This window comes from Nylanderia fulva, unplaced genomic scaffold, assembly GCF_048542155.1.
Source record: "Nylanderia fulva isolate GAGA-0341 unplaced genomic scaffold, ASM4854215v1 Scaffold474, whole genome shotgun sequence".
In the NCBI taxonomy this organism is placed as follows: Eukaryota; Metazoa; Arthropoda; class Insecta; order Hymenoptera; family Formicidae; genus Nylanderia; species Nylanderia fulva.
In genome coordinates, this window is record NW_028190559.1 from 34,322 (window position 1) to 57,097 (window position 22,776).

Below are 22,776 nucleotides of genomic sequence, written 5' to 3' on the forward strand. Positions count from 1 at the left end.
AAAAGAATTGTAGAAAGATAAATATTGTTTCGGTATAAGAAAAAAGAACATTTATACTCTTAGAAATAAATAAGTTTTTTGAAATTATGCTTTTGATGCTTTGTACTTGTAATTGTTTTAAAAATAAGTAAAGAATTTTTAATCGATATGTCAGTAAAACTTTTTAAGATGTTACGCATCAAACACAATTCTGCGTCAACGCAGAAATCATGTATGTATAATATTAAAAAAAATAAACATATTTGAAAAGTCCTATGTTATTATCTCAATGTAAACTAAAGAATTGGCGCTTTAAAATTCAAATATTTTAATATAAAAATTTTAGAGAACTGATTTCTTGTATTGCTGTGAAAATAACACAAGAGTTTTCAAAGATATTAATATTTTTAGATAAACGAATTTTTAGTAAACGAAGAAGCGCTCTGTCCTATGCGGCGTTCAGAGCCGCGCGCCCGCCGAGAGCCGACCCTGAGCGACACATAGGACAGAGCGCTCATTCGTTAACTTCAACTTGCTCTCATTCAAAAACTATTCATCTGACGCAATTTTGCTAAAGGAAAAAGTTGTTTCTTTTTGCATAAGCTATCACGTCTTGTACTCCGTGGGCGCGAATTACATGATACCCTGTATATAAATTATATTATAAAATTATATGTATTTATATTAAATTTTTTTATTTGCTATTATACTTAAGTAATAACTCACTTAATAAAGTAATAACAAATGAAAAAATATATAATTTAATTTGATTATTATTCGACACATTTGGATAAAAAATGAGAAATTCTAGAACAAAGGAACATTTTACTTACAGACAAGTGACGCAGTTTACTAAACTTATATTTTATTAACGCTCGTATATTTATTTCTGATAATAATTCTTTCTAATTTGATAATAAATATATATATAAATATAAATATATAAATATATATATAAATATATATATATATATATATATATATATATATACATACATATAATATACTAATTATATACTATTAAATTTATATATATATAAATAATTTAAACTATTAAAATATTAAACTATAAAATTATTAAACTTTACACTATTTATAATTTTTGCTTTTTGTTACTTAATTTATATATTTTCTTATTATATTATAATTATTTATCTCAATATATCTTTTTTAATATTCCGTAATTTTATATGTTTGAGATTGAACTAAGCATGCAATAACTTTTTGGAAATTTATAATTGATTTGTTTACAAATAATATTTGTTAATTTATCGAATATATTAAATTCTTGATTTAAAAAATTACCATGTGAAATGTGGAGTATAAAAAAGAAGATAACGTTTCCTTCGCTTGTAGAAGAAAGAAGAGTATTTGTACTGTAAATTTCGAGCAGAATTTCTTCTAACATATTTGTACTTATATACGCACTTTTCTGCTAATTACAAATTTATTATCAAATTAGAAAGAATTATTATCAGAAATAAAAATACGAGCGTTAATAAAATATAAGTTTAGTAAACTGCGTCACTTGTCTGTAAGTAAAATGTTTCTTTGTTCTAGAATTTCTCATTTTTTATCCAAATGTGTCGAATAATAATCAAATTAAATTATACATTTTTTCATTTGTTATTACTTTATTAAGTGAGTTATTACTTAAGTATAATAGCAAATAAAAAAAATTAATATAAATACATATAATTTTATAATATAATTTATATATATAAATTATATTTTGCAAATATAGTAATGATTATAAAGCAATAACAAATAAAAAAATATAAATATACATACATATATTTCAAAATATATGTAATATTTACATATATTTCTAAATATATATTTACATACATTATTTTTTATGTGGAAATGTTAAAACCGATTATTGCGTTGTAAAATTAATAGAATTATGTTATAAAAAAATTTATTAGGAAAATATATTTTTGCAACCTGAGGATTGGAGAGCACAAAAATAAAAAAAGCATATCATGTTTCGAAAAATGTGAAATTGGCCGTTCAAACCCTTAAGAAAAAAGTCAGTGTAGTTTTAAATTTTGCGAGCACTATATACGTTTCTGAGCAATTTTAGGTAAAAAGCAATCCGTATAGCCAATAAATAAATTTATAGTTTATCTAACATCACATTTTGACGATAAAACAGGAAAAAAAACAACAGACTTCTCAAAGACGTTCAGAATCTCCTTAAGCCACAATTATATTTTGATAGTAAAACGCCTGTAACATATGCTACACCGCCAGACAAGACTGCGCGCGAAAGCACTCGCGGAAAACCGTCCGTAAAGTCGTGCACTCGTTTGTCCTTCCGCCGCTACGCGGCGTCTTTTCTCGCAGTTAGAATTCCGCTGAGTGAGGATATAAGGCCACGCGCTGCACTGCCGAAACATATTTGTGAACATATATGTATGCATATATACGATCAATGAGTGCCATTAAATTATTATTGGACACTGTTAATAGTGCAGAATTTTATTGTAAGATTACTTGGAGACATTTTTGTCAGCAAATATGTCGGAAAACAACTGTGACTTCGAAAGTAAAGATTTTAGCTAACTCTTTTTAAAGGACCCTGCAGAATCCTTATGGGAAATGGTTCTCGGTTAATTTTTTTAAAGATTTGATATGTTGTAGTTCTCAACACGTAGAACAAAAGTTTCCATGGACCCAAGGTCCGATCACGGGTAGTTTTCGAGATACAGCACTCCAAAGTTGGACTTTTCGTACCTTATTGCAGCGTAGTGCGGGTGCAGTCGATGTCGATGTACAATGATGCTTACGATTAAAGTGGGTGTACAGGTGCTTGTTTGTTTGTTTGCGTGTGTGTGTGTGTGTGTGTGTGTGTGTGTGTGTGTGTGTGTCAGTCAGCAGAGATTAGGACTCCACGGTTCGTCACTCCCATAGTATTTTATGACTCCAAACCCTCTCTACTGTGTGTGTGTGTGTGTGTGCGTGCGTGTGCGTGTGCGTGTGTGTGTGTGTGTGTGTGTGTCAGTCAGCAGAGATTAGGACCTCACGGTTCGTCACTCCCATAGTATTTTATGACTCCAAACCCTCTCTACTGTGTGTGTGTGTGTGTGTCAGCAGAGATTAGGACCCCACAGTTCGTCACTCCCATAGTATTTTATGACTCCAAACCCTCTCTACTGTGTGTGTGTGTGTGTGTGTATGTGTGTGTGGGTGCGTGTGTGTGTGTGCGCGCGCGCGCACTATTCATCAATAATCTGAATATTCCGAGGATTATCTGGAAATTCTCGGTCTGCGGCATCCAATGTGGTATTGAGCAATGACATGTCAGGGTATTTGATATTTCCCTGATGTCGTGCAAAACCTAGGTACCACAGAACGCTGGCAACGTGTGCACATGTACCTAGAGTACGAGCTCCAGACTGACACGTACAATAATATCCATTAATTGGCTCGTTAGGATTGTCAGCAGCATTCTCATCATCCCTATTATCGATCTCATATGAAATGAAAATCTGATGTCTTGTTGCATTACGAAATCTGGAATACAATCTAATTCTCAGAAAACCTGGCTCGTTGAAATGTTGATCAAGTTGAAATTCCTCATCATTATCTCTTAGTAGTTTATCTTGGATATATGAAGGTGCTAGGTTTATTTGATAAATGCCCACAGTCAAATCTTTCAGGTGATTCAAATCAAGTATAGGGAAATCTGCTATGTCACGATAATTGAGCCGTCTCCATTGGCCATTTCTTAGTCGCAAGTTAGAGCATTGACCATTTCGCAAGACCATTTCTTAGTCTCCATTGGCCATTTCTTATCTACCTCTACTCTCGCTTGTACGACGTTAGGAGTTGTCGATCTCTGTAGCATTTCTCTAGCAAGCTGAGGATCTGCATCTTGCATTTGGATAATAGGATGATACCTGTTTAGTATAGCTCCAGCTATGCGATAGAATCCATTAAGGTTTTTTGCGTGCTGCAGATTTATTGTTTGTGCTAAGAACTTGAAAACTGACCTCAAGTGGCCATTCCTTGCTTCGACTACCCAACGATTTTTTGTGACGATACGTGAATCATTCGCATCTTGCGTTGGAAGTTGCCTTTGTCCGCGTTCAAGCAGTGCAGGCATCTTGTGATCAATGCCTAAACGCTGGAGTAAGGGTATTGCATCACGATAACCTCTATCCACCAAAACGATGTCACCATTCTGAAACCAGCTTTGTAATGTTTCTGCATCTCTCTCAAACTCTTGACGAAGGATTTCGGCATCATTATTCTGAGCATCAGAGAAATAGGGACCAAAAATCGTTAGAATGTAACTATCGGGAGCTACAACTAAAGTTGGTTTAAGGAGATGTCGATTTTTGTGAACGGAATATGATTGACGCAATACCCGAAAATTGTTACTTTTATGTATATACGCGTAGGTACTGTCAATCACATGACATACAGTCAATACAGCGACAGCTCTTGGTTCTTTGGGTTGAGGATTATACAGTTCATTTGCAAACGCCGTCACATGCTGCATAATAAACTCTTGCCTTGTTATTGATTCGGGCCCAATGTTAGTCGGGACGAATCTCTGTAACAAAGATGCCCTAACATAAGCCACAACAGAACTGATAGTTTGTCTACTAGGATAATCAAAAATGATTTTGAGAAAATCGTCACTCAACCCCTGTCTTATCTTGCACAAGAAGACCAACAAATCCTTTCTACTGACGTATCTTAGTTTTCCATTTTGAAGTACAGGATCACAGTAAGTAAAAAGTTCTTCAAACTGTTGTTTATTGATTGGTGTTATACTCTGAAATTCCTCATCAGTTAAGTGATTTTTCATCTATACCTCTTGTTCTATTTGCACCCACGTTTCTTAGTTGTTGTAAAAAAACTTGCAACTGTGGACCCTTGATAACATAAGGTCTGTTGATGAAACGTAGTGCAGGTAATAATATTTTCAAAAAATAGCCATTTTCATCCAAATGATTTTCACAACTCCTCACATTATCCGGTATATAGATATTTGTTTCTATGAAGACCTGAACTCTGCATTGTATTGATAATCTTCGTACATTATTTTGAGCATTACAAATGACGCAAGTACGGGATGCTGTTTGAGTCAAGACATTTAATCGTAGACAAGTAGGATCTGCCTCAATCATAGCCATTTCATCAATAATTGACCGATTACAGTTCATACACAACCTTGAATTATCATCAAGATGTAAAGGGGGATGGTCAAACTCATTACGTCTTGTAATAGCTATTTGGCGTTTATTTACGTTCTCATCACCGTCCATACGACCCAATTGACGAATATTGAACAGTCTATTACATGTATAACATAGCGGCCGTACTACGACAGCCATCTTTTCACTGGAGGGTGATGACGGTAAAGTGAACGGAAACTTTTTTTAAATAAATTACCAATAACAAGTTTTTCTATTGGGACAATGAATCAATCTACATTCACCAGCGGATTATATTAACCAGAAGAAGTTATTCGTACTTGAAGGGATCTTACCTAAAAGTGAAGTATGATATGGAGGACGAAAAATGTTTCTTTTCTCAAGAAAAATATCTTGACTATGAGTAGAAGGGATGAACAATTTACAGTATAACAATGTATTAATATTGAAATAAGAAATCGCGGGTATATAAACTCGTTTATATAAAAACGTAATATAAAAGGTTTATATAAAACATTTATATAAAAGCGGTAATATAAAAACGTATATAAGTATACGTTTTTAAACCAATGTTATCGAGGCCCTAAGTCGTCTACAGATGATTCCGAGTCTCGACCTCAAAATACTCATGTTCCACCGTTAAACGCCGTATCGTCGTAGCGGTGATATTTCGACCACGGACCGTGGCGCCGTACGGAAAATCGGGCGACGACGGGCCCGATGACCGTATACCATACTTACAAGACAATACTATTATCCATTAATTAGATTATTAGTATTGTCTTGGAGATATTTTTTTTCACACATTTTCTTTCACACACACGCACACGCACACGCAACGCGCGCGCGCACACGCGCGCGCACACACACACACGCACACAAACAAACAAACAAACAAGCACCTGTATACCCACTTTAAACGTAAGCATCATCATACATTGACATCGACTGCACCCGCACTACGCTGCAATCAGGTACGAAAAGTCCAACTTTGGAGTGCTGTATCTCAAAAACTACCCGTGATCGGACCTTGGGTCCATGGAAACTTTTGTTCTACGTGTTGAGAACTACAACATATCAAATCTTTAAAAAAATTAGCCGAGAGCCATTTCCCATAAGGATTCTGCGGGGTCCTTTAAACTCTCATTTTTCGTAATAAAGGACAGTATTCCATAGTCCGTTCGTTCTTATATTTAAGACTGTCTTAAGCACAAAGTCTTTTAAGATGCCTTTCGCTTCTTAAGCATGTCTTCAAAACTAGTTAGATTCATAATCAAATCTTGATGGCCTTATTTGAATCAAATGAGATCATGTTTATTAGAAAGTAAGGTTATGTTTTCAAGTCAGTAGTACATGACTTTAAGATAAGCTTATTATTAAATATTATGGAATTAATGAAAGAAATTGATGATATTGAAAATATTGATTGATCGTGATTTTCAAGTAGAGAACGTGTACGAAAACGATACATTCGTGATGAACTTTAAAACCTTTTTATAATAATTTACAATTAAAAGACGCTATAGATTAATAAGGATTCCTCCTATATGGAAATTAACAAAAATTGAAGAAGGATTAGCAAAAATTAACAATCGTGGTCTGCCGGTTTTACCAGTACAATACAAATTGTTAATATGCTTAAGATACTACGCAACACACACACACACACACATAAACACACAGAGAGAGTGTGTCTAAAAATAAATATATTGTTACGTTCTCCGGACGTTATTTCTCGCAAAAGACGTCTCTCGCACACATTCTCACTCACTCGCGGCTCGCAAAATAAATACACTCTCTTATAAAGAAATGATCCTTTTTACAATGATGAAATACAATGACTAATGTACACGCGAAAGAAAGAAGATTGCTCTCTGGTCAAGTCACGTCCGTACGAGATGACAGCCAGACCAAAACTGTCATGGAGCCTGAAAACAACCACCGGGCGGTTGTCAATAAACAACCCCCCTTAACGATGAAGCTCCACGACACAAGGGATGATATTCAGGGGATGAAAGATCAGGGATGTAACACTGCCCCCGTTCTTCAAGATTGTCGTTCCGACAATCAAAAACAGAGGGCTATCCAACGCTGTACAATAACTCTGCATTCCGATGCCGACCTCAGGACTCCGACGAATTTTTTTGTTCTACCCTGGGCTGCTGCCGCAGGTTACCGAGCGACTCCGTCAATTTGGTCCCAATCGACTTTCAAAATTCCTTGAAGATAAGTCCCAGTCTCCCTTCGTCCTCCGGTTCAGACAGGGGGGGGGGGTATCTTCCGTGGACCCATTGTCCCTCATGGACTCCCCAAGTCCCTGTCTCGGCATTTGCCCAAAGTACCGCGGGAAAACCACGGATCAAAAACCGCGGGCAAGACAGTCTTTTTAGAGTAGAATAAAGACGGATGAAGATTTTCTCCCTCGAAGACTAAGCTGGGAGATCAATTTTTCCGCCATTCAGGAAACTTTTCTCAGGTCAAAGACAAATTTCTTTCCAAATTGAAGACTCTGTAACGAAAAATAAAATGCGCAGTAACTTATTCTATTTTTTTTAAATTAAAACATCCCCCCGAATTTTTAAATGAAAATCGACATTTTCGGGCTCCAATCTACTTAATTATTTTTCTAAACTTCTCTCGAGAAAAGGAGCTAATCTATCTGAATGTACAATTTTCCTCTTATGTCTAGACGATCTTTCTATGCAAAACACCACGTCACTAAGTTTTTTTACTATCCGGAATGGACCTTTGCAACTTCCTTGTAATTTCGGAGCTTTCCCTTTAACCCTACGAGGATTATAAAACCAAACCTTCTGTCCTACTTCGAAAAGAATTCTTCTGGCACTACGATCATAACGAATCTTCATCTGAGAAGATTTCAGATTCATTCGCTCTCTAACCGAAGAATGAATTTCTTTTAATTTCTCTTTTAGATTTCTAGTAAAATTTTTTCTTGGAAGTCTTCCTTCAGAAGATTCAGGATTTCCTCGTAAAAGATCCATTGGTAACCTTAGTTCCCTACCAAAATATAGCTCTGCCGGAGTCACGCCAGTGGTTTCATGCTTCGAAGATCTGTAAGCTAAAAGAAACATGGGAATCCATCGATCCCAGTCTTTTTGATCTTCCGATACGTATTTCGCTAGGAAATTTGAAATAGTCTGATGTTGGCGTTCTACTTGTCCATTAGATTGAGGATGCAAGGCGGTAGTTCTGGTTTTTCTTATCCCGAGTAATTTCATTAATTCTGAAAAAAGTTGTGATTCAAAATTCTTCCCTTGATCAGTGTGAACTTCACTTGGAATTCCATGCCTTGAGATAAATTGATTAACAAAGACTTCAGCGACCATTTTAGCTCTGATATTTTTAATAGGAAAAGCCTCCACCCATTTAGTGAAGCAATCTACGATAACAAGCAAATATTTGTTTCCGGATCTTGTCAAAGGAGGAGGACCAAGTATGTCCATCTGTATTCTCTCTAATGGAGCTCCAACGTTAAAAATTTGTAAAGGAGATTTCCCTTTTCCTGAAGGACCTTTCTTTGAAACACAGATTTTACAGGTTTTGCACCATTCCTCAACATCTTGTTTGCAGGTTGCCCAGAAGAATCGTTTTCGAATTTTTCCTAGAGTCTTATTGGCTCCGAAATGTCCTCCTGTTGGAGAATCATGCGTCTCCTCTAATATTTCCTTTATTCGTACTCGAGGAACCACGAGTTGGAGAAAATTTGATTTTAAATTTGGAGCTTCCCATTTTTTATAGAGGATCCCATTTTTCACAATCAAAGAATCCCAATACGACCAATATATTAGAGTTGAAATGTCCTCTCCGACTATTTCTGAGCGTGGGGGACGAATTTTTGTTTCCTTGGCACGAAGAATAAATGAAATGTCAGGATCTTGTCGTTGCATTTCACGCCAATTTTCCAAATTTTCGCCTTCGAACACAATACGAGAAACTGTTTGTTCCCTCTCCTCTAAATTTTTCTTTTCCACTTTTGCACAATATTGACAATTGTTTGATTCACAAAGTCTTCTAGACAATCCGTCAGCATTATTGTGAGAAATCCCTTTACGATAGATAATCTCAAACTCGTATTGCTGTAATCTTTCCATCCATCGAGCTAATTGATCTTCCAAATCTCTGAAAGATAAAAGCCATCGTAACGAAACATGATCCGTACGGATTAAAAACTTTTGTCCCAAAAGATAATGACAAAAAAATTTTATAGAATCTACTATCGCTAAAAGTTCCCGACGAGTAACGCAATAGTTCCGTTCGGCTTTATTAAGCACACGACTAAAATAAGCAATTACTTTCTCTTCTCCATCTTGTTTCTGAGACAACACTGCACCGATTCCTATATTCGACGCGTCGGTATCTAATAAAAATTCTCCCTTTTTCCTTGGAAAAGAAAGAATTGGAGAAGAACATAATAAAAACTTTAACTTTTCAAAAGCTTTTTGACATTCATCTCCCCATATGTATTTAATTTGACCTTCTGTCAACATGTAAAGGGGTTTAGCTAAGGAAGAGAATCCTTTAACAAATTTACGATAATAAGAACAAAATCCCAGAAAACTTCGTAATTGTTTTTTTGTGTGAGGTATTGGCCAATCTTTAACAACGGAAATCTTATCGGGATCTGTAACAACGCCCTCCGCAGAAATCACATGACCCAAATATTTTACAGTTTTACTATTTAAATAACACATATTTCTTCGGATTTATTTTTAAATTTGCTTCTCTTAATCGTAAAAATACTGTTCTAAGATTGTTTATCATTTCAGTAAAACTTTTCCCAAAAATTATCACATCATCCAAATAAACAAGGCAAATTTTTGATAATAAATTTTGTAAGACTTTTTCCATAAGGCGTTCAAATGTTGCAGGGGCGTCACACAACCCAAAGGGCATAATTGTAAATTGCCAAAGTCCTTTTCCTATTGAAAAAGCCGTTTTCTCTTTGTCTTCGGGACGGATCTTAATTTGCCAATACCCACTTTTAAGATCAAGAGTGGAAAACCAAGAATTACCTGTTAGCTGATCAAGAATGTCATCAATTCGGGGAAGGGGATAAAAATCCTTAATAGTCACCTCGTTTAATTTTCTATAATCAACATAGAACCTTATAGAACCGTCCTTTTTTTTAACCATGACAGCAGGAGAAACCCATGGACTATGTGACTCCTCAATTACTCCACGTGAACTCATATCTTCCAAAATCTTATCGACTTCTTCCCTCATTTGAATCGGAATCCTACGAGGAACCTGTTTTATGGGAGGAGAATCTCGCACATTTACAATATGTTCTACAACACTACAATTTCCCGCAATAATGTTCTCAGAAAATAAATCATCAAATTCATTAAGAAAATCGACAAAACTTTCCTTTTCTATTTCAGTTAAATGTTGAGAATTCATTTCATAGAGTTCTTTCAAGGGGATTGGAACTTTTTTAAAAGAATCTTCAATTCTAGCTATTTCTTTTTCAAACGTCGGAATTCCAAAAGCCGATTCAAAGATTTTTTCCAAATTTACCATTTTTAGAAAATCTATTCCCAAAAGACATTCATCATTTATGTCTGCAATAAACATTGGAATTTTTAACGAATATTTCCCTAATTCGACTTTAACTTCTGCCCAAAATTCTACACGAACTTTTTCTCCGGTGGGATATCTTAAATTAACAAAATTCTTAGAAATCTTCCTTTTCTCTTTTTCAACAAATTTGCTATTTATTATGGAAACATCGGAGCCCGTGTCAACCTTGAAAGAACATACTTTATCATCTATTTTTCCTTTAAAAATGAAATAATCATTATCCTTAATTCTATTTACATTTAATATAACTTCCGAGGAATTTTTCACGGAAGCCAAACTCTCTCCGGTAAGCTCGGCTAAACCAAGTTTCCCTTCTCAATAGGACATTCGTACCGGAAATGTCCGATTTTCCCACACGTCCAACATTTTCTTTGGCCGGCGCTAAATTTGCTGCCTGGCCAATTTCCTTTTCCGTTCTTTTCTTTCTTATCTCTTTCATCCCGTTCGCCTTCTAATTTATTACCCTGCGCGTTCTTTTTTTCAATACTCGAAAAATTTTTATTAAAATTAAAATTTGCTCTCTTTTTTTCGTAACCCTCCCCTTGAATTTTTTTTATGGCTTTTGCCCTTTTAATTGCCAAACTCAATGAGGTTATATTTTCTAATTGTAAAGTTCGTTTGACAAAATTATCATATATCGCTGAAATGAATTGCGCGCAGGCGATTTTATCTCGGATTTCGTGTGGGCACTCGGGATACGCAAGGCGAACCAATCTTTCGAGTTCCGAACCTAATGTTGCCAAATCTTCCCCAAACTTTTGTTTCCGATTTGTAAATTGAACGTAATAATTTTGTAATAAGAGTCCTTCTCCAAAACGCAATTCAAGTTTTGATTTTAATTCGTTGAATTCTAAATTGGACACGTCTTCTACCGTCTCTAATACTGAACGCGCTTTTCCCCTCAAACTCGAAGCGAGTGCAACAGTCTTTGTCGTATCATCCCAACTATTTGCTTGAGCAATTAAGTTAAACTGCGAAAAAAATTCACGAAGTGATACTGTCCCGTCATAAGTATCAGGTTTTAATTTGTACCCTAATATCGCGCGAAAATCGTTCTCCCTCTCATTTAAAAAATGCGTACCCGAATTTCCACACGTTCTATTATTAGAAGGACTTAGCTGTAGATTTTGTGGCCGGGACTGAATCTCCTTCAAGGCTAGAAGTTCCTCGTCGTGACGACGCAGCATCGCCGCAATTTCGTCCTCTCGACGAGTCTGTTCCTGTCGCATCTCTCGCATTTCAAGAAGAAGAACCCGAAGAGCTGTAGATTCTGTTACCGCCGGTTCTCCTGCGACTTCCGGTAACGAGCCCGTTTGCTCTCCTGATTCCTCGCTGCCAGTCGTTCGAGACGGAGCTTGTGAACGGGTAATCCTCGGGGAATGTATCATTCTCAACGTTCCGTTCCGCTGCGGTGAGATATTTCTTCGATCCGATCCCGGACGAGCCCCCAAAATGTTACGTCCTCCGGATGTTCTTTCTCGCAAAAGACGTCTCTCGCACATACTCTCACTCACTCGCGGCTCGCGAAATAAATACACTCTCTTATGAAGAAATGATCCTTTATACAATGATGAAATACAATGACTAATGTACACGCGAAAGAAAGAAGATTGCTCTCTGGTCAAGTCACGTCCGTACGAGATGACAGCCAGACCAAAACTGTCATGGAGCCTGAAAACAACCACTGGGCGGTTGTCAATAAACAACCCCCCTTAACGATGAAGCTCCACGACACAAGGGATGATATTCAGGGGATGAAAGATCAGGGACGTAACAATATATATATTAAGGGGTTATACCTACCTGCAAACTTCAAAAAAATCGATTTTTGGATTTTGATATTTTCTTAAAGTACATACTTTCAAAAATATTCCCTGCAAATTTCAAGTCAATTCGACAAAAATTAACGAAGTTATGTGAGTTTAAAGGTAAACTGGTGTGAACGTATCCTGCTGTTTAGAAGCAGGGTACAGAAACGGGTCTCAGGTATCGAACGGCAGCTGCGACGCGGACAAAAGCGGTCTCTATACAAAGCCAAAATATATATAAATAAATAATATATATAAATATATATAAATATATATATAAATATATTATTTGGTTGTGAACTTAATTTGAAACTTCAAATGCGTTTTTCTCAAAACAGCATTTTTAAAATCGGTGACCAAAATATCTCGAAAACCGCTGCATCGATTAAAATAAAATTTGGTAGACATCTTTAATACTAAAAAATCTAGTGCCCGATCGTGGCTTTTGTTTTTTCGTTGCGTATTTTTTTTTTAATAATAAAAAAACGAGCGAATTTTTGGTAGCAAAATCATACCTTCAAATTTGAACAGCCGCCATTTTGTCGCAAATTAATTTTTCAAAAAAATGAACGATCGGGCACTAGATAATCTTATATATTAACTAAATTTCTCGGGTTTTTTGATTTCTGGTAAACCAATTCAAAGTTAGAGTGGTCACCGCAAAACGCTTTTCATAAAACTGCTTCTGAAAGATTAAGCATATCTTTTTTATTTATCAACATTTTGCAATAAAAAAAATACTAAATAATCTTTGAAATATATATATTTGAAAACATAAATGTTCCTTTCCAAAGCACTTCAAATATTTAAAAAAAAAATTCCCAAAAATACGTGTTTTTCAGACCTTGCAGGTAGGTATAACCCCTTAATAAAATTTATCTTTATTATTATTTTTTAATATTGCATTTATTGGATTATTTTTTTTTTCAGCATTATCAGTCTCATCACTGCTTGAGTCTGTAACATTCAATTGTCATTGTCATCAATTCTAAATTCTTATTCATAAACAAATATGTTAATAGAAAATATCAATAAAATTAGTTATTTTATCATTTGTATGAAGTGTGATAATAGAATCATTATTAATTTCTTGGAAATTATCATCAATAAAGTCTATGCTCTCCACACATTTTCAATTAATTCCTCAGTAATACAATCATTAATATTCTTTGTTGTCATTCTGAAAAATATTTATTGTTACTATTTTTTCAATTTTTATTATAATATAAATAAATAAAATAAAGATGAAATTACCTTCTAGTATTTTATCTCATAAATTTGATGAAAATAATGTTGGTGCAATTGTCATTAAATTGGGTGCTATTGCGGCACTGTCCGGGTCAATCTCTGCAGATTTAGGTTCAGGTTCACCACCTGTTGATAAACGTGCATGTTTTTCCTGCGTAAGGACATCTCTCTGTACTGATTTTAAATTACTTCATAATTTTCTAAATTGAACGTTTCTCTGTAATATTTATTTCACATTAAAATGTTAAAAATTAAATTACTTTGAATATAAAAAGTATTTAAAATCTAGCTTAAAAATGAAGCTATCTACCGCAAATATCATATTAGATTTTCTTCAGATATAATTAACATTTTTATTTTAAGCATTTAACATACCTAATTAAAAAAAATTTATAGATTTCTTACCTTACTTGTAACAATAGATATATGCATCGCAAGTTTGATTCCATGCTTCTTCTTTGTCTTTCAAAGTTGTAGCATCACTTTTTTTCAAGGAGAATATTTTGTTAAAATTTTAAGGAAGAATTCTCTTCGGGATCTATATAATGTTTTTTGCTTGACATTTTTTTTTACAGAAAAGTTACTTTCTAACAATACTTTAGAGTCTGCAATAATTTGATACATGAATAAATGGTATAGACATACAACTCGTTAAATTTTTCTATATTTAAACACATATTTCATTGGCTGATACATCAGAAAAATCCCGAAGATTACTGAAAGTAAATCAGATCATCTTAAGCACTAACTTCAGTAAAAAAATCTTAAATAAAAAGAAGTGCTTATTTCTTTATGAAGATTGTCTCATTTTAATTAAAACTATGAATACATGAAGTCTCAAGTCATACAAACAAGACGATCTTAATCAAGAAAATCTTAAGACGATGTTTAAGCTTGAACTTATGAATATTGTCCAAAGTCAACTCTCTAAAATTTGTTTTTTTTTTGGATATTTTTTTTATTCCTTTGATTATTTTAAAATGTGTATTGTATAAGAAAATTATACTGATTTTATTTGATTGTGGTAACTTTTAGGTATACTGCACTCGATATATTACATTTGTCAAAAGTATCAAGTTATTTTACGTTTATTGATAGAGTTTTTGTGAAGATAGATATAATATATAATGACTTTAGCATGTCTTTCTCCAGATATAAAAAAATATCTCAAGTAAGAAGAAACTACTTCTAAAATATCATTAGGGTAATAAAAGTTTTTATGGAAAAATATAATTAAAAAGAAATATTGTGTTATAAGCAATAAGAATAGTAATGTTATAATAATAATTTGTTGTGTAAAATATTATAATCCTTTTAAGGTTGATTACGATAGTGACAGCAAAAAGATAGTTAGAAAGAAAAAAAAGTTATTGTGCAACCGGCGCGCGGAAAGCCGCCTTTTGATGGGATTTTAGAAAGGGCTCTTTCCACGCACCAGTTACACAAAATATCGTAGCCAACATGTGCGGATCGTAAATCGGCTGATCATGCGGATTGTCACACTCGGCTTCGCCTCGTGCGCCAAACTTTCGCACTCTCGGCCGATTTACGATCCCCCGCACTTGTTAGCTAATATACTATTAATATATAAAATATATATTTAAAATTTTTCTCTTTTTTAGTGACACATTCTTGATATGGGCAATATAAAAATCACTTTCTGTTACGTAAATTCTAATTGACTAATGAATTTATTTATGCTCGCATATTCTATCAAAGATTTATTACGCCGTAACTCAATAACACACCTTAGGGGTTCTCATTTTACTTTATTTAACTTCTTTTTCATTCATCCAACTCACTCATATGCATTTATTATAACAATAATGTTTAGACATGCATAAATCGTCGACGTTGTATTTATCCGCTTTTTATAATATACTACATTAAATAACAATATATTTAGACTATCTATATTTAGACATTCGTCTCTGATTTTGAAATATTAATTTTAAATTCCAAATAAAATTTACCTAAATAGAATATAATATATATTTATATCATTAAATTTCGGGCGTTAACCTATCGTTAATTATAACATACAATATTCTAATTAAATATAAAATAATTTACATTTATAATATCCTATTTGGATATTCACCTTTCATTAATTGGTTAACTATTAGAGTTTATCTATTATACATTATAAGATTTTACAATTGGCCTAATATCCAAAATTGGTTACCAGGTTACTTATATTGGCGCGGTAATAGCAACTATAACTGGCCTATCAATGGGAATATTATGGAATGATAACTTCGGTCCGATAAAGAATAATTATACGCGGCCAAACATGGTGAACAATGTTCAGCCATTAATGGTTAATTTATTATGCCCATATTCAATGCCAATAATGGCTTTTAATATAGTGCCGTACTTTTTTTATTTTTTTTTTAATATTTAATAACTGTTTATATAATTATATTGCAATTATACTAAAAATAACTTAGGAACGATATATTTAATTCGACTCAAATTAGCCAAGAAATTTTTATTTTATTTCCACAACGTTTCGACCATCTGTTTTTGGTCCTTTTCATGTGAAAAACTAGATTGGTACAATTAAAATATATAAAATTAATAAATACTTTGATGTTAAACGCAAAAATTAAAAATTTTTTACATACTTCCTTGTGATAAAAGCGCAGTTAGTTGACATTGTTGTCATGTTTATTAAACAATATGATTATCGGAATTGTATATTATAAATATATATATTATGTATATTATAGATATGTGAATGACGTCTTTGCAATTTTGCCACGTAAAAAAATAGACAAGATGTTATCAATTTTTAACAATTATCATCAAAGATTGAAATTTACATATGAAATAGATATACATAATCACGATTTAACAAGAGAATTAATCTTATTGTTAATTTGTTTAGTCGGATCTTTTTTCAGTGTTTTGTACGTGGACTCATCGCTAAATAACACGTTCATTTTCTCAATATAGTCAGTTTTATCCATAATCACAGTAACATGTTTTTTATCAGTTCTCGTGACCAATAGATCGTCATTCTCACGTAAAAATTGTTTGCAATTAGAGAAACAATTTAAAATGTATCTATCATTATGGTTAATGTGATTATGTTTACATAAAAATTTTTGTAGGGCTTTCTCCACGACACTCCACATCTCGTTGATTTCAGAATTTCAGTTTGAATTTTATGGCAATTAGTTTTAACGTTTTTTATTACCTCTAAGACGGATTTCAGACGATCTTTCTTATCGAATTGGTTTATCGGAAGGGCAAACTTATCACCAAGGCTAAGAAAATCAGCCACTGTATCTGGATCCTGTTTGTTTTTACTAATATTAACTAATCATTTAGATCTATCGATTTTTCTATTATTGATAAACTCCATCATCTTATTTTGTTTTTCTGTTAGTATATTAAATTTTTTTATTGCTTTGCTTTTATATTTGCTATTATAAATGTTGATGTTATGCCTGTTTAATTCAAGAAATTCGACTACTAAGTTTTCCGGTAACACTTTATACATTCTTTTTTCAATTCTATTAATTTCAGACTTTAGATAATGTAAGTAACAATTTAAATCTTTGATCTCAAAATTCAATAATCTACGTTTATCCCGTGCAACTAAATATTTAAATTTATTTTTGACGCTCTTACTATGAAAAAAAGATGTTTATTGTAACTGATTTAAATCTTAATAATTCTACAATTTAATTTGAATTAAACTGATTTAATTTAATATAGATATTTTTAATCATAATGTTATTTATAATATGGTTTAAATTTTACGGAAACTTCATATTTATTAGATGCAGTCAAGAGAAGCGTTGCCAATTCAACCGATAAAGAAATAGAAGATGCAATAAAGGTTTGGCTAAAGCATGTTCAAGATCGTATAAAGAAATAAACAAAGAAAATGCCTGAAAAAATTAAGTAACCAGAACAAGTTGAAACCTGTTGTAGGTAAGCAGTAGGAATAATAAGGGGGTTCTAACCCAGGTCCTCTGAGTGGGGTGCGGGGCGGGGGGGTTTTCGGGGGCGAAGGGGTATGATGTCACGCGGGCGGGGGGTCTTATCAGCAGATAAGCTTATCTTATCAGCTCAGGTTACCTGATAAGGAGCTCATGTTACCTTATATGTTTATAAACAAAAGATAAACATTCCAGCAATATTTATTAAAAGATAAGATAAACATTCCAGCAATATCTATTACAAAAGGGCTGCCGCTGCCGACAATCAGGGGGGGGGGTTGCGTTTCTTCCCCCATACGTTATCTGTATATTTCTAAGAAATATAATTAAATTCTAAGAAGGGCTGCCGCTTGGATCCGAGCGCCGACAATAAGTTCTCTGAAAATCTAAGATAATCAAATTCTAAGAAGGGCTGCCGCTAAATCCATGCTGAGTGCCGACAATCAAAGGGGTTGATACATGATCTATACGTATATTTCTAAGAAATATCAGCGGGTAAAGTTTCAGGGCAAACGTGTCGCCGCTTGCGACCTCGCTGTTTGCAACCTCGCCGCCTGCAACCTCGCCGCTTGCGGCCTGCGACATGTTTTTGCATGGGATTGTATATCACCCTTGCGGTACCTCTCCAATAAGCGGCGGTTCTTTATTGTTTATCTTAGGAAAAAATACCAGCGCCGATAACCAGCGGCTGCAGGAACTTATAAACAAAACAAGCGCCGAAAATTTACGTCATCTAAATTTTTCTCGTTCATACGTTGACGAACAAAGGGTTGATCGGGATATATAATGAGGACCGATGCCGCTGCCGGGCCATAGTACCACTGGCAAGCGCATGCTTTCCTCAAGGAAAAATAGCTGTGAGAAAAAAGTTTAGTGTGCAATAAAGCAGTTATTTCTGTGCAGTACAAGTGAATTTTTTACAAAAATAGAGAACGCGGAGAATGTTGAACGCGACCTGTTGGAGCGTTCCCGCCAAGTCGCCACCTTGGGCGAATATTTCGGATGGCTGCAAGAGTGCAAACGGTGTATCGAAGAGCTGGAAGAACGCAGCCGTGCCAAGCGTCCGCGTCTCTCGATTGGACATAGGCAATCTCTCGTGGCGAGAATAGCGCGACTCGAGGGTGCGAAGGTGCGCTTGCAGAGACAGTATGTCGGCGAATCCATGCCTGGATTCAGTGGTGGATCCATGCCTAGTGGCAGCGGCGGTGGATTTAGTGGTGGCGGCAATAACGCGCAAAGATTTGTTTGGCGCGAGATCGATACGGCGTTCGATAGCCGTATATTGACCGGTGTGGTAATTAACGTCGACTATATCGAACCGCGTCAATTTTTGGAAAATGCCAAAGACATTGTAGTCAAGAACGTGGAGAATGTGCTGCAGAGACACATCAGTGTAAAAGTGAACACCGTTTTCAACGGCGAATTTGTGTCCGGTGACAAGCGTGCCAATAAAAGTATCAATACGAGAAACTTTGAACTCTTTCGCACGTCCGATGTACGCGAGTGGTACGAGCGCCGCGTAATCGAGCCCACGCTAGCATCGCTAGAAGAGTTCCAGGAACGCGATAGCGGCTGGGCATTGTCGCGGATAATAGATTTGACAGTAAATATCAACAAGTATAATCTTATGCGCGCTGTATGCCATGTCAAATTACCGCAAAAGATTGTGACAAAAAGAGCGGTTGTTAATGTGCGATCAGCGGACAATGCGTGTTTCGCATGGTCAGTGGTGGCCGCTCTGTACCTCGCTGATATACATGTGGATCGGGAATCCTCCTATCCGCATTACACCACAGTGCTGAATCTCCAAAACATTGAGTTTCCAGTGACTGTGAATCAAATTAAAAAATTTGAACTGGCAAACGACATCTCAGTAAACGTGTACATCATCGACAACGAGAACATCGTCCTGCTACGTCTTTCGGAAAAAAAGAAAGACAGACAATCTGCTGTACGTGGAAGACGAAAACAGCGTCGGGCATTTTGTTTTGATAAAAAATCTGTCTCGCCTCGTGAGCTCACAACTGAGCAAACACAAATGTAGAAAATTTATATGTGATCGGTAAGTATATATATATTTATTACACGTAAATTATATTAAAAAAATTTTAAATAAAATTATAATTTTTTATTTTTACAGATGTCTACATTATTTCTATTCTGAGGATAAATTGCAGACGCATACGGAAGATTGCGGGAAACTAAACGACTGCGCTATTCGGTTGCCGAGCGACAAGGACAAGTGGCTCAGCTTTGACAACTACACGAGGAAGGAGCGGCTGCCGTTTGTGGTGTACGCCGACCTCGAGTGTGTTTTGACAAAGACCGAAGATGTCAAAAATTATCAACACCATAAAGTATTCAGCATCGCGTATTACGTACAGTGTTCGTATGACAGTTTGTTGTCCACATACAATTCCCGCCGTAGTGTCGATTGCGTCGCGTGGTTCGCCGAACAGCTTAAAAATTTAGCAATCCGCGTAAAAAATATTTTAACGACCAATGTCCTCATGACAAATTTAACGCCTGACGAGTGGGCAAAATTTCGCAGCGCAACACATTGTCATATATGCGAAAAACCGTTTGACAAAGACGATACACGCGTTCGCGATCATTGCCACCTCACCGGGCGGTACAGAGGCCCCGCGCACTCAAATTGTAACTTAAATTACAAAGAATCATTTTGTATTCCTATAGTCTTTCACAATCTGTCCGGCTACGACGCGCATTTCATTATCGAGGACATAGCCACAGCGTTCGAAGGGGAAATCGAATTATTGCCGATAACAAAGGAAAAATATATATTATTCTCGAAAACTGTTAGATTGACACAAGACAACAATGCAAAAAATTATATCAAATTACGCTTTATCGATTCGTATAAGTTTCTCAGTGCTAGTCTTGACAAATTAGCGTCATTTTTGGATAAAGATAAACTAAAAATTTTACATTCGGAATATCAAAATTTAACTAGTGAAAAATTCAATTTATTGACACGAAAGGATATCTTTCCATACGAATACATAGACTGCGTGGACAGATTACAAGACACACGTTTACCGCCGCGCGACTCATTTTACAGTTCCCTGACCGGCGACACAGTATCCGAGAGTGATTACGCGCACGCCGAGACCGTCTGGAGTCGATTTTCCCTTCGAACGCTAGGCGAATATAGCGATTTATATTTAAAAATTGATGTCTTGTTATTGGCAGACATATTTGAAAATTTTCGCGACAGTTGTATAAAAAGTTACGGACTCGATCCCGCGTATTATTATACTCTCCCCGGATATACATGGCACGCCATGTTAAAACATACAAATATAAAATTTGAATTATTAACAGACATTGACATGGTAATGTTTGTCGAACGAGGTATACGCGGCGGCCTTAGTCAATGTTCAAGTCGATACGTACAGGCAAATAACAAGTACATGCAATCGTACGACCCATCGAAACCCTCATCGTACCTCATGTATTTTGATGTAAATAATTTGTACGGATGGGCAATGTGTCAACCATTGCCATATGCCGATTTTCTGTGGGTCGACGATGTATCGAATTTTGACATATCATCTACCGCGTTCGATTCACTTATAGGCTATGTTCTCAAAGTAGATTTAAAGTATCCGCAGCATCTTCATGACGCGCACATTGACCTACCGTTTTGCCCGACGCGCAATAAGCCGCCCGGCAAGCGGGAGTATAAACTCCTCGCAACGCTTTACGATAAGAAGCGCTACGTAATACACTATCGTAATCTGCAGCAGTGCACGCGCCACGGGCTACGCATAACAAAAATATATCGCATACTACAATTCACGCAGTCAGCGTGGCTTCAAAAATACATCGAACTCAACACACAGTTTAGAACACGAACGAAAAACGATTTTGAAAAAAATTTATATAAATTGATAAATAATGCGGTATTCGGCAAGACGATGGAAAATGTGCGCAATCATATGGATGTAAAATTATTAACAAAATGGAACGGACGGTACGGTGCGGAGGCAATGATCGCGAAACCAAATTTTCATAGTACAAGCATATTTTCGGAAAAATTAGTTGCCATAGAATTACGCAAACTCGAAGTTAAATTCTACAAACCAATCTACGTCGGCATGTGCATACTCGACGTATCAAAAGTATGTCTTTATGAATTTCACCACGAATACATGTCACCGCTCTATCGTGACAATTGTAGAGTAATGTACACCGACACGGATAGTTTAATATATCAAATTAAATGTCAGGATGTCTATGAAAATTGAAACTCGACATCGCTCGATTCGATACCAGCGATTACGCCGCGAATAATGTGTACGGTATACCGCTCGCGAATAAAAAGGTGCCGGGTCTGATGAAAGATGAGAATAACGGCGCGATAATGACCGAATTCGTCGGGCTTAGAGCACAAATGTATGCTTTGCGGATGGATGGTAAAAAGGACACTAAAAAGGCAAAAGGTGTCAAAAGTAACGTCGTAGCGCGTAGTATAACATTCGACGATTATACGCGCTGTCTTAATGACGAGATTGAAATGACGCGTCAGCAGTCATGTATAAGATCGAAATTGCATAAAGTGTATACCATTAGCGACACGAAAATTGCTCTAAAGTCCCTACGACGACAAGCGGTATGTCGTACCTGATTCGACCGACACCTTGCCGTGGGGACATTATCGAATACCGTTGTAAATAAATTATATTGTAAGGACATATTAATGGGAATTATATATATTTTGTTATATATTTCATATATTTCATATATGTTATACAATATATATTATGTTATACAATAATTGAATAAAATACATTAAATAACATTGTTTTTATGTATCCAAGAGTTGTGCGAACTGTCAAATCCCAGCCATTTCACATAAACCTCGTCACCCCTCCTGCGCAGTATTTTCTCCACGAGGTACACATCCGAATAATTTGCGCAATGCAGCTCATGCTCGTAAAACGCTCCAGCGATAGATGTCTTGCGATAATCCTCGAGTAGATATGTTATGGG